At 45.2% G+C, this 12859-nt stretch overlaps 1 long non-coding RNA gene across 1 annotated transcript; it reads right to left on the reverse strand.

Annotated features, from left to right (window-relative positions):
- Positions 1 to 6714: 6714 nt before the first annotated feature.
- On the reverse strand, positions 6715 to 12583 carry LOC131924181 (uncharacterized). The gene is made up of 3 exons (XR_009382812.1): positions 12479 to 12583; positions 9358 to 9497; positions 6715 to 7270 (listed from the first exon to the last, which is right to left on the reverse strand). It is a non-coding gene; the product is annotated as an uncharacterized LOC131924181 (long non-coding RNA).
- Between the last annotated feature and the right edge of the window lie 276 nt (positions 12584 to 12859).

Below are 12859 nucleotides of genomic sequence, written 5' to 3' on the forward strand. Positions count from 1 at the left end.
ATGCAACTGGATAGACTGTCGAAGTAATATCTTAATATTGCACCTATCAACACACTTACCCTCATGTGGAAGAGCATCTGTTACTCCAGATTCATCCCATTTATTTATCTGTGGTATGTGAAGTTTTTATGAATGAGTTCTAGTATCTTACTAAACTGAAGATCCAATTACATTGCTGTGGAATGTCACTCTGTATGCTGTGAATGTGTGTTGTTCTGATTGGTTGATAAATAAAAATGCTGATTGGCCAGTAGCCAGGCAGGAAGTATAGGCAGGATAAGCAGACAAGGAGAATTCTGGGAAGAGGAAGAGTGAGTCAGGAGTCGCCAGCTAGACATAGAGGAAGCAAGATGACAAGGTAGGACTGAGAAAAGGTACCAAGCCATGTGGCTAAACATAGATAAGAATTATGGGTTAATTTAAGTGTAAGAGCTAGTCAGTAATAAGCCTGAGCTAATGGCTGAGGAGTTATAATTAATGAAAGCCTCTGTGTGCTTACTTGGGGGATGCAAGTGAAAGAGATCTGTCCCAACCGCCAGCCAGCGGGACACAGGAAAACTTCTTACTACATTTTATTTCTCTTTTCTTTTCTTTCTTTCTTTTTTTTTTTTTTTTTGCATGGCTTACAATCCTTTTCTCATTTTTCAGTTGCAGTTTTGACCTTTTTCATATTATTTTCTTAGGAGATTTTTATATTAAGAATCTAGTCAACTAGCCGGGTGTGGTGGCACATGCCTTTAATCCCAGCACTCGGGAGGCAGAGGCAGGCAGATCTCTGTGAGTTCGAGGCCAGCCTGGGCTACAAAGCGAGTTCCAGGAAAGGCGCAAAGCTACACAGAGAAACCCTGTCTCGGAAAAAAAAAAAAGAATCTAGTCATCTAGATGCCAATATATAATCTGACCCTCTCTGGCCTCTGTGGACATCTCCACCTGAGTTATATGTGTGCATACACACACATAGACACATGCAATACATGAGTTATATGTGTGCATACATACAGACACAATACACACAAATAAAAATAAAAATAAAGACAAAAACAGGACACCGTGGGAGGTAGCAGGGGAGAGGGAGCTATTCACTCCAGGCCAAGGAGACTCCATGTAAATGAGGGTCTCTTTCCTTTCCACTGCTGTTTCCTCAGGGATTGAAACACTGCCTGGGTGACAATTATTTAAATTAATTACTGAAACCATCTGTTGAAGGAATCATTAAAGACACAGCAGAGAACATGGTGAGTTTCAACTGTCTCCCAGCTTAGAACAATACTTACTAAGGAAGAATCCTGAGGATGAGAGCAACAGGCAGGGTGTGGTCTGGGCGCTCCTGTGGGGTACAGTGACTGGAAGGGCTGGAGCAAACTGACCATCGGGAGGAGGTGGCTTCACCTCTGGCTTCAGCTGATAGATGCCATTCAGGATACACCCCATTAAGCTGAGACACAGACAGAGACAGAATGCAAGTGCATGGGCACGATGAGGTTTCTAGCAGCCACACTGCAGAGGTGAAGTGAAAAGGAGAAATTAATTTCAATAACTGACCCAGGTACTGAAGTGCCAGAAATAAAATTGAATTTATTTAACCCAACATGCTTATGTTTCAAAATTTTGGGGGGATGGGGTCAGGGGTGGGATTGGTTTTTGGTTTTTCAAGACACAGGATTTCTCTGTGTAGCCTTGGCTGTCCTGGAACTCACTTTGTAGACCAGGCTGGCCTCGAACTCACAGAGATCCACCTGCCTCTGCCTCCTGAGTTTTGTTTTTGTTTTTGTTTTTGTTTTGTTTTGTTTTGTTTGGTTTGGTTTGGTTTTTCGAGACAGGGTTTCTCTGTGTAGCTTTGCGCCTTTCCTGGAACTCACTTGGTAGCCCAGGCTGGCCTCGAACTCACAGAGATCCGCCTGGCTCTGCCTCCCGAGTGCTGGGATTAAAGGCGTGAGCCACCACCGCCCGGCGCCTCCTGAGTTTTTGACAAATATTTGTAGGTTGGTTTTTTTCATGCTATGTGTCTGGCACCCTATAGGTCATAGAACATCACATTCAAGCTCACCATAGCACAAGGGCTCAGAGCTACCTGAGGGGCAACCATGGTGACAGTGTCTGGAGTGTTTAATTGTCTAAACCCTCTTCTTGTGACTTATCTACTCATTTCCAACAGCCTTTGAAGTTTTAATAGCAAATTTTACAAGAAAACCAAGGCCCAAAGCTGTTAAGGGAGTTAGCCACAGCCTTCCCGCCACACAGGCAGAGAACTAGGATTCAAATTCTGCCGATTTTGACCATCATAGGTAGCTTTAGGCACTTGTCCAGTGAGAAACCACGGCCTGCAGTAAGGGTGGTACCGGCTCCACCTTAAATAACCAAAGCACAGGGCCTTGGACAGAGATACTTCTTATAGCTGGCTGAGGCCAACGCACATGCTCATAACTGACCTAAAGACCAAGAATACATGGATGGTGGATTGGTCAAACCTACACAGGACACTTGTGGCACCTCCTCCAAGGTGCAGGGAACATCAGAGAAAGGATTAAGAGCCAGAGCATCAGGGAGTATGCAAACAAAAGATGTCCTCAGACCACTTATAAACTCACTGTGGCTGTGGTGACCTGCATCAGACTAGACCTGCTGAGATTTCATCACGGATGGGGAGGGAGTCCCCATGAGGGAGTCCCTCTCAAGGTTACTATGGGAGAGGGTACCGTTTTCTTTAGGGCTGTAACTGCTGACAAGTTGTCCATGCTCCAGGAAATTACACCCCACTCATGTTTATATGAGCATCCTTAATTCAGCTCAATGGGTAACACACAAAAAGAGGGTTTAAAAGCAGGAAGGAAGCCGGGTGGCGGCGGCGCACGCCTTTAATCCCAGCACTTGGGAGCCAGGTAGATCTCTGTGAGTTCGAGGCCAGCCTGGTCTATAGAGCAAGATCCAGGACAGGCACCAAAGCTACACAGAGAAGCCCTGTCTTGAAAAACCAAAAAAAAAAAAAAAAAAAAAAAAGTAGGAAGGAAGCTTATTGAGAAAAGGGGTATCAGCAGGAGGGGGTGGGGGGTAATGGGGGTGAAAACAACTGAAATTCACTGCATGCAGGAAACTGTCAAAGAACTTTATTTAATAAAAAAAAAAATTTAAAGACAAATAGCCAAGTCCTTGTCAGCTGAGCCTAGACCACTGGCTCACACAAGATCTCCAAATATAAGGTAGCAAGGAGCCCATGGGAAAGACACTTTTTTAAAAAAGAATTTACCAAAATGCTTATTTATCCAGAACCATGATTTCTGATCTGCTGAGACTAAATGATTTATCTGAGAGGCTGGGGCTCTGGAATGTGCCTTTGCGGCTGACTGAATCGCTGCTGAAGAGGTGCGTCAAACCGAATCAGAGAGAGAAATGCCTCCCAAGTCGAGATAGCCCTGACATTCCGTGAACGATGAAGCCAGAATAATAATCAACTCCAGAGAAGAGAAACTAATAAAAATCAAAAACACTGGGGGAGTCTCATCACGAAGCATCCAAGCGAAAAAACTCAGCACCCCAGGCCAGACAGGCGGAGGCTGATGGGTAGGAAAACACAGTGAAAGGTCATGAAGCCATGACAGCTGGGAGTGATTCACCAGCAGGATTTTTAAGACTAAGACCTTCTCTGTCTGTGCCTATGGTTTCCCAATTCTAGAATCAGTGATACCCCACCCACCCACCCGCCACTGATCCAAGCCCCATAACACTGGCCAGAGTCTGGAGGTGTGAACTCAAGAATGGAGGAGAGCGGCCGGGCGGTGGTGGCGCACGCCTTTAATCCCAGCACTCGGGAGGCAGAGCCAGGCGGATCTCTGTGAGTTCGAGGCCAGCCTGGTCTCCAAAGCGAGTTCCAGGAAAGGCGCAAAGCTACACAGAGAAACCCTGTCTCGAAAAACCAAAAAAAAAAAAAAAAAAGAATGGAGGAGAGCAATGGTCTTTAATCCAAGATCATGAGGCAGAATAGAGAAGAGCAGAGGTTTAGCACACACCGCACACACACACACCGCACACACACACACACACCGCACACACCGCACACACACACACCGCACACACACACACACACCGCACACACCGCACACACCACACACACAGCACACACACCGCACACACAGCACACACACAGCACACACACAGCACACACCGCACACACCGCACACACAGCACACACACAGCACACACACAGCACACACACAGCACACACACCGCACACACACCGCACACACCACACACACAGCACACACACCGCACACACCGCACACACAGCACACACCGCACACACCGCACACACCACATACACAGCACACACACAGCACACACCACATACACAGCACACACACAGCACACACCACATACACAGCACACACACCGCACACACCGCACACACCACACACACAGCACACACACAGCACACACCACATACACAGCACACACACAGCACACACCGCACACACAGCACACACACAGCGCTCACACACACAGCCTGAAGAGCGAACATTCACCTGTAAAGTCCACTGCCTACTTCTCCGTACATGGGTGTCCAGCACCATTGTCTCCCAAGGACAATTCATCATCTTTCCTTCCAGACTCCACTCCACTTGCTTCATCTTGCATTACTCATCTCTGTAAATAACATCACTGAATATTCATTGTAGACACCTACCTGTGGTAGACCCCTATACACACACACACACACATACCCCAGACTAACTAGTTCAGAACACTTGACCATGCCACACCCCAGACTAACTAGTTCAGAACCCTTGACCATGCAAACTCCCCTCAGATTAACTAGTTCAGAACCCTTGACCATGTGCACACACCCTAGAGTAACTAGTTCAGAACCCTTGACCATGCAAACACCCCTCAGATTTACTAGTTCAGAACCCTTGACCATGTGCACACACCCTAGAGTAACTAGTTCAGAACCCTTGTCCATGCACACACACACACACACACCCCAAACTAATAGTTCAGAACCCTTGTCCATGCACACACACACACACCCCAAACTAATAGTTCAGAACCCTTGTCCATGCACACACACACACCCCAGACTAACTAGTTCAGAACCCTTGATGACCTTCCTCCTGGTGCCTGACTCCTCCTTTTTGGTTCACTGTAGCTAGAATGATCTTCTCTCCGTCTCACCCTGCCCTGCATGCTCTAGTTTCACTGCTCCTCATAACTTAATATAAAACATACCCCATGACGGGGTTCTTATCACAGCCCCCACCTCTCCCCTTACCCCTCCCCATGCTCATCTCTCCCCCCTCTGGCCCCTTCCTCTCCTCAGCTACTGCTGCTCATCCTCTGGGCAGTGGCTTCGTTGATGCTTTCTTTCCTCAGCCCTCCCTGACCCTCACATGTGTGAGATGGGTGACCATGGCACCCATGCTTTTTGTTGTTGTTGTTGTTGGGTTTTGTTGTTGTTGTTGTTTTGTTTTTTGTTTTTCGAGACAGGGTTTCTCCGTGTAGTTTTGATACCTGTCCTGGATCTCACTCTGTAGACCAGGCTGGCCTCGAACTCACAAAGATCCGCCTGGCTCTGCCTCCTGAGTGCTGGGATCAAAGGCGTGTGCCAATACCACCCGGGCTCCACCCATGCCTCTTATGCCAAGTACCTCCCTGCAAGGCCAACACCCCACTTGCCTCTAGCTCCTACTGAACCATTAGCTCTAAGTAGCTATGCTAGATTTTTCTGTTCATGCTTTCATCTCCAGCGTCTGTGGAGAGTAAGCCTTGCCAGTTAGGTACACATTGAAATGTCTAACGCTAATGGAGAAGTTATGCCCATTTTCTCCCAACTTAAAAATATGTCAGTCCTCATAGAGTTTGACAAATGTTTCCAGGAAAGTGAATGGTCAGGCAACCAAGATTTGGTTCCATATCTAAATGAGAATTTGGTGGGTCCGTAAGATGTCCTCATGAAATGCCAAGAGTTTGGAGTTGACCATATGTGAGTAGACACACCTAGGCGACCAGAACCCTGGAGGCACTGGCCTGGGCAGCAGGGCCAGCCTCATATCACCTACCTCCCTTCCTATCACAGGACATTGAACCTCAGATCTGAACAGGATTTTCCCATGTCAGTTGGTGGGACACACATCTGCCTCTTGCCTCTTAGTACCTGCCTCCGATTGGTTGGGTTCTATGACTAATCAGTCACCTAAGGAGGAGAAAATGAAGTATTTTCCTCTTCAGAAAATATGAAGAGCATGGAAATGAGACTGGACTGACAGCCCACCATTTGCTGCTATCACTTTGCTCTCCTCTAGCTCTGTTGGGGGAGAGGGAGTTGGGCTTCTCTGACAGCCTGATGGATGGTGACATAATTGCAATAATCCTCTCCCCTTGGGGGCAAAGGAAAGAAGGAAACTTCATAACGAAATGACTGTGCCTCCAGATCTAATCACTAGCGTCATCCTCTTGGCACTGCTCAGGTCCGGGACCCTGGAAATAAGAGGCATATTTCAAGCATGCCCAGCGCTGTTGTTAATGCTCTATTTTCTAAATTGTCTTGAAAATCGATGAGGCCTGCAGCAGACTGAGCCAAGTGTGAAGGCTTTAGAAACACTATCAGAATACACACACACACACACACACACACACACACACACACACGCACACACACACAGCACACCAACAGAGAGTTCAGCTCCATTTATCACACATAATTATGAATCTCATGCCTCCATTTTTTTGTTTATTTTTGTTTTGTTTTTCGAGACAAGGTTTCTCTGTGTAACATTCCTGGCTGTCCTGGAACTCGCTTTGAAGACCAGGCTGGTGAGATGCACCTGCCTCTGCCTCCCAAGTGCTGGGATTAAAGGTGTGCGCCCCACTGCTCGGCTTTGTGTCTCTATTTTTAAAAATCTTAAGACTTGTGCTTTTAGGCTCCAAACCAATCTTTCCCTTTAACACTATGGTGGGGTTCAGGGGGTGAAAAGAACTTATCTCCATTCACACTTTCACATAGCCAGAACAAATAAAATGCTTGTGACACCCCCCACCCCACTCCCCTTTGTACTCTGTCCCAAGTCTCTCTTACTTTCTGGTAGATTTCTCAGCTAAGGTGGTATCAGCACTGAGTTCCAAGCACAAGCCATAAAGGGGGGTAGAAGCCTCTTAATTTTCAGTAACAAGAAGATGTCACACGAGGAATGTCATTTAACAGTGTCATGAGGAGCCAGGTCCTTCTTTCTCCATTTTCTGCTCAGCTGTCTTCTGAGTAGGGACAGGCCTCTTCAAGCCACTGTGCTCAAAACAGAACCAAGGAGAAAGAAGAGAAGAAGGCATCTCATTGCAAGCATCTCTCTTCAATGTTTTTTATTTTTAAGTTTTATGTGTGTTTGCCTATATGTGCATGCAGTACCCACTGAGATCAGACATGGGTGTCAGATCCACTGGAACTAGAGTTACCGACAATTGTGAGCCACCATGTGGGGGCTGGGGATTAAATCCTGGTCCTCTGGAAGAGCAGCCAGGGCTCTTAGTCACTGAGCCATCTCTCCAGCCCTGTTCTCTCTTTTTAAAGAGGAAGAGATACAATGGAAGTCTCCCCCACAGACTTCCTCTTTAATCCCATTGGCCAGTACCTGGCATTTTCTGTTTCGAGAGTTGTTGATCAGATCTGTGGGCCAGAGAGAAAGGCAAGAGGGGCTGTGGGGAGGAGAGCCACTGGACTGTGGAGTGTAGGGGTTCGATTCGGGGCAAGTGCTGTTTGTTTGATTGACTATCTAGCCGTACAATCCAATTTAGCTTCTCTTAGTAAGAAAGCCAACATTTTATCTCATCCCATCAGATTCTTGCATCTTCTTTTCCTATTATTTCCAAGCTCGGAGCAAGGGATGGAACATGATTACTTATTGTCCCTGAACGCGAGCAACTGTGCCAGAGGGGCACTGTTGACCAGCAGAGAAGCAGACACCATCCATTTGGAGCCTTGTGTAGTTCATTTGGAAAGCAAGAGGACTGGATGGGAATTTCCTGAAGGCTCCTTCCAGCCCCAAGAGCCCATGCTCCTGTGCCTGTGTTCAAATGCCTCCCAGGGGGACTGAAGCACAGCAGCTAAGACATGTCAAGAGAGGGAAATGGCTGACTCACACTGACTCCCTTTGGCCTTGGGGAATTAAAAGTAGCAAATTACAATGATCTTTCAAACCACATCAACTTAATAAAAACAAGAACTTGTGGATAGGTTCCAGCATGTTCTTCAAGGTAGTCCTGTAATGGGTTACAAGAAAAGTACTGGTCCCTTGAAAATGAGATGCTTAAGGAAAATTAAACAAGGCACTTAAATGGATTTTGCTTCTATCTGTGTATTAAAATTAGTATTCTAGTGTCTACAGAGCATAGTACAACACACATTTGCAGGGCTTAAAACAAATCCTTCCCAACCAAACATCAGCCTATGCTAACCCATGCTCAATAACAACAACAGCAATAATAATAACAGCTCAAAATTTTAAAGTCTTGTTCTGTGTTCAATACTGGCCAATTATTAAGCAGCATTCTCTTTCATTGTTCACAATAATATTACCATACTATTATTTCTATTTTATATATGAAGAAACTAAAGTTACATAACCTGCCCAAGAGCTTATTGCCCAAAGTGGTGGGGCCAGAGTTTGAACTTGGTCAGTGTCTAGATCCTATCCCCTTGACCATTATGCTCTATTGTGTTGATAATATTTTAATGTTACCTTTTATTTTTTACATTTCTACTTTGCACTATTATACAGATTATACAGAGTCTTTTCTCTCCATCTGCATATCTGTTAGCTAATATAAAGACAGACAGACAGACATATGGGGTAGAACAGGGGGCTGGATAAATGACTCAGAGATTAAGAGCCCTGGCTATTCTTGCTGCAGAGTTGGGTTCTCAGCACCTACATCAGTCAGTCACATCACAACTCTTTGCAACTCAAGTTCCAGGAGTTCTGTCACCCTCTTCTGGCCTCTATAGATAATCACACACATACTTGACATATATATACAGAGACATATATACATACACACAAAATTAAAGTTAAAGCCAGGTGGTGCTGGCACACACTTTTAATCCCAGCACTTGGGAGGTAGAGGCCAGGCTGGTCTACAGAGTGAGTTCCAGGACAGTCAGGGCTCCACAGAGAAACCCTGTCTCAAAAAATCAAAAAAAAAAAAAAATTAAAAACAAACAAATAAAATTAAAGTTAAAAATAGAAAGAAGGGGAGGATGGATGAAAGGAAGAAAGAACGGAAGGAAGGAGGAAGGGAGGAAGACAGAGTTCCTGGCTAAATTTCCCTGTTCTTTAAGCATACCCTACATTCACACACCACTGTGCCCTAGCTTACAGTGCTCTCTCCATCTGGAGCCTCCTCTTCCTCTTCCAGGAACATGTGCGGCCATCACATCCATCTTCACATGGGAAACAAATAGTTTACAAGGGAACGAGGGTCAGAATAGAACAGAACTTGCCAGCCATGGCTCATGCCTATAATTCAGGAGGCAAAGGCAAGAGGATTATTAGCTTTAGTTTGAGGCCAGCCTGGGCCACAGAGGGATATACTGACTTGAGACTTACTCATCAACCAGGATCAGCTAACAGCAGCCCTGAAATCTCTGTGACACAACACAATGGAATTATTCACAATCAGCAGAAACTGTAAACAGGGCTTTGCAATTTGAAAGACAAGGAATCCATCTGCATGATGTGGTCTTGACCACCTTGGAAAGGAAAGAGGACATGCAGAGAGCTATGGAAGCCTGGTACATGACTCCTATCCACATCCTACTGGCTTTCGCTTATTCTAAAGACTCTGATTTAACCAGAAACAAGCTATATTGATTACCTTACATTGCTGTGACCAAAATGCCTGTTAGGAAAAAATCTTAAAGGAAGGTTCACAGTTTTAAAGATTTGTTTTGTTTTGAGTCCATGGTAAAGAAAGCTCATCAAAGTAGTTAGTTGCAGTAGGAACATATCAGACCAGAAAACAGATGAGTCAGACCAGAGAACAGTTATTAGACTTCAAAGACCCACTAACTTTGGCCAAATAGAACCCACCACCTAAAGGTTCCCTAGGAACTCAAAACATGAGTCTGTGGGGGACTTTTCTAATTCAAACTATAGCACAAGGACAAGGAGTGAAATTAGCCTCTATATACCCAAGAAGATGGGATAAATGTAAAGGGTACTTATTATTCTACCACTCCTCCTCAAAGCAATATGGGCCAATCCTTTTACAATTCTAATGAAGATGTCTTTTATCTCAGAGTTTTATACCCAGCCAAAGCCTCAACTGACCATGAGTATATAATACAGAAATATTCAGACATGCAAGCTCTCAAAAAAGTGCATACTTCATGTGTTTCTTCTCAGTCCTCTACCAAACTGGAGCCATGGGGGAATGGCATTTGATGGAGAGTAACAAGGAAATGGGACGGATGGTGGCCTGTCAAACCTCCATGCCCTGGTTTATAATGCTCTCTTTTTTGCCATAACACAAAGTCTATAAGCAACATCTAAGATGTATAAAACAAAAAGAAGCAGTAAAGGTGTATCTCTTGGAAATGGAGGAGTAAATTGCAAGAAAAAATCATTTAAAAGAGCTGAAAATATTTGGACCAGAGTCACAGAACTTGGAGATGAGTGAAATACAGAGAATGCTGTGCTGTAAACGGAAGTTTCTGTCCTGCCAGCAACTCCCAAATACCTGGCAGCTGCTTCCCAAATTACCACACAGAGGCTTATACTAATTATAAATATTTGGCCAATGGCTCAGGCTTATTATTTACTAGCTCTTACACTTAAATTAACCCAGTCCTATTCATCTATTTATTGCCATGTGGTCCATGGCTTACCGGTCCTCCAGCATCCTGCTTCTTAGGTGGCTTGTGGCGTCTTCCCTGACTCTGGCCCTCTTCCTCTGAGTTCTTAGTTTGATTCTTCTGCCCAACTTTATCCTCCCTTGCCATGAGCCAAAACAGCTTTATTATCAACCAGTGAGAGCACCACACATTCACGGTGTACAGAAGGACCATCCCACAGCATCATACTTTACTATAACTTATTCTCTTATGGAAGAGAATAATTGAACTCCAGTTGAGAGGTTAACTCAGTATGATCTACCTTAAAAGAGAAAGCATTTCAGAGGTTCAGTCTGGCTTTGCTAACTAGGTTGATGGCTATAGCAGTGGTCAAAAGAGCTGGGAGGATAGAATTGAGGGCAGGTGAGTTTAGTACACCTTGACTTATAAATAATGCAAACTTAGGAACCAGAGAGGTGGTTCAGTGGTTAAGAACACTGACTGTTCTCCCAGAGGACCAGGGTTCAATTCCCAGCACAGACATAGCTCCAGTTCCCAGGGATCCAATGCCCTCTTCTGCCCACCAAGAGCACTCCTGTGTGCAGGTGCTGAACAATACCAGTCTTTGGGTAGAGATGTCCGCTCACGTGTAGACACACAAGTAGCCTCCAGAGAGCTCAGAATAAGAGAAAAAACAACTGTGCTGTCTACACACAAGCTGATGGAAACCCCTGAGGGTGGACGAGACCTTCTGGAAAGACAAGCGGTTTTTTAAAAAAGGGGGGGCAAGAAATTAAATCAAGAGTCCATAGCTTAGTGCTCAGCTGATGTTGGCCCAAGAGCTCACGTCCTCAAGACTCCCACAGCTCCTTGACCTAACAATCTCCATTTTCAAGTCTGTCTGTCTTTCTCTCCACATTAGACACAACAAATTTGAAGTTAAAGACCAGATGGTGCAGCCCTTTGGTTCAAAAACACAACTAAGACTATTTACATGTTCAATAAACTATATTAAAGCGTTTGTAGTTGTGAGCAGCCATGTGAGTTCTGAGAATGGAACCCGGGTCCTCTGCAGGAGCAGCAAGTGTTCTTAATTGCTGAGCCATCTCTCTTCTCTCTCTCTCTCTCTCTCTCTCTCTCTCTCTCTCTCTCTCTCTCTCTCTCTCTCTCTCTCTCGCCAGTACCCAACTTAAGCACTCTTATCTAAAAACCACATCTCTTCTCTCTGCCTTCTCTATTTACTCACATCAGAGCAGAAACCTGGTTCCAGCAGCCTAGTGTTTACCTGAACTTGAGACAGGGTGGGGAAAAGAGAGAGGAAAGTTGATGGGTATAGAGGTGCATTTTGATAAGAGAAATCATTTCCAGTGTTCTATGGAATGGGAGGATGACTTTGACAGAACACAAGTAAATGTATATTTCAAAGCAGCTAATAAGATTTTTTTTAAAGAACATTCCCAACATAAACAAATGATAAATGAGAAGAGAGAGATGTCAGTTTCCCTGACTTAACTGTCACATACTGTACAAGTACAGGGAAGCGTCTTCATGTCATCATGTCATCACGTCATCACACTCTATTGCATTGACATGTAAAAGCTACTATGTAACCATCAAAAAGAAAAATAAATAAATAAAAAAATCTAGTTTCCGGACTCTACTCACCAAGAAAAGAAACACATCTCCTATCTCACCCTAGTTCGCTCTAAAACCAAACTTAGGTACCGCACAGCCTCGAAAGGTCTCTGCGCCCTCACTCCCCCTCCACGGGGCCGGGGGACGGCATAGGTGAGATCTGCCCCCTCCTGGAGGCGCCACCAGTGTGAGCATCTCAGATGGGAAGAGAGAGCGGCTCAGATGAGCGCTCCTCCGGAGAGAGTCACTGGCCCTGGAGATATGTGGCTCCCAAGAACTTCGATTTCCGAGAACAAGAGATCTGCTTGCGAAGACAGTGAGTGGGGTTTTGTCCTTGTGGAGAAGGACCAGGCCAGAAGCCAAAGCTCAGTGTCAAAGGCAGAGGTTCTCTCCCTCCCTTAAACAGATCCT

The sequence above is a fragment of the Peromyscus eremicus genome, chromosome 14 (genome assembly GCF_949786415.1).
Source record: "Peromyscus eremicus chromosome 14, PerEre_H2_v1, whole genome shotgun sequence".
Classification (NCBI taxonomy): Eukaryota; Metazoa; Chordata; class Mammalia; order Rodentia; family Cricetidae; genus Peromyscus; species Peromyscus eremicus.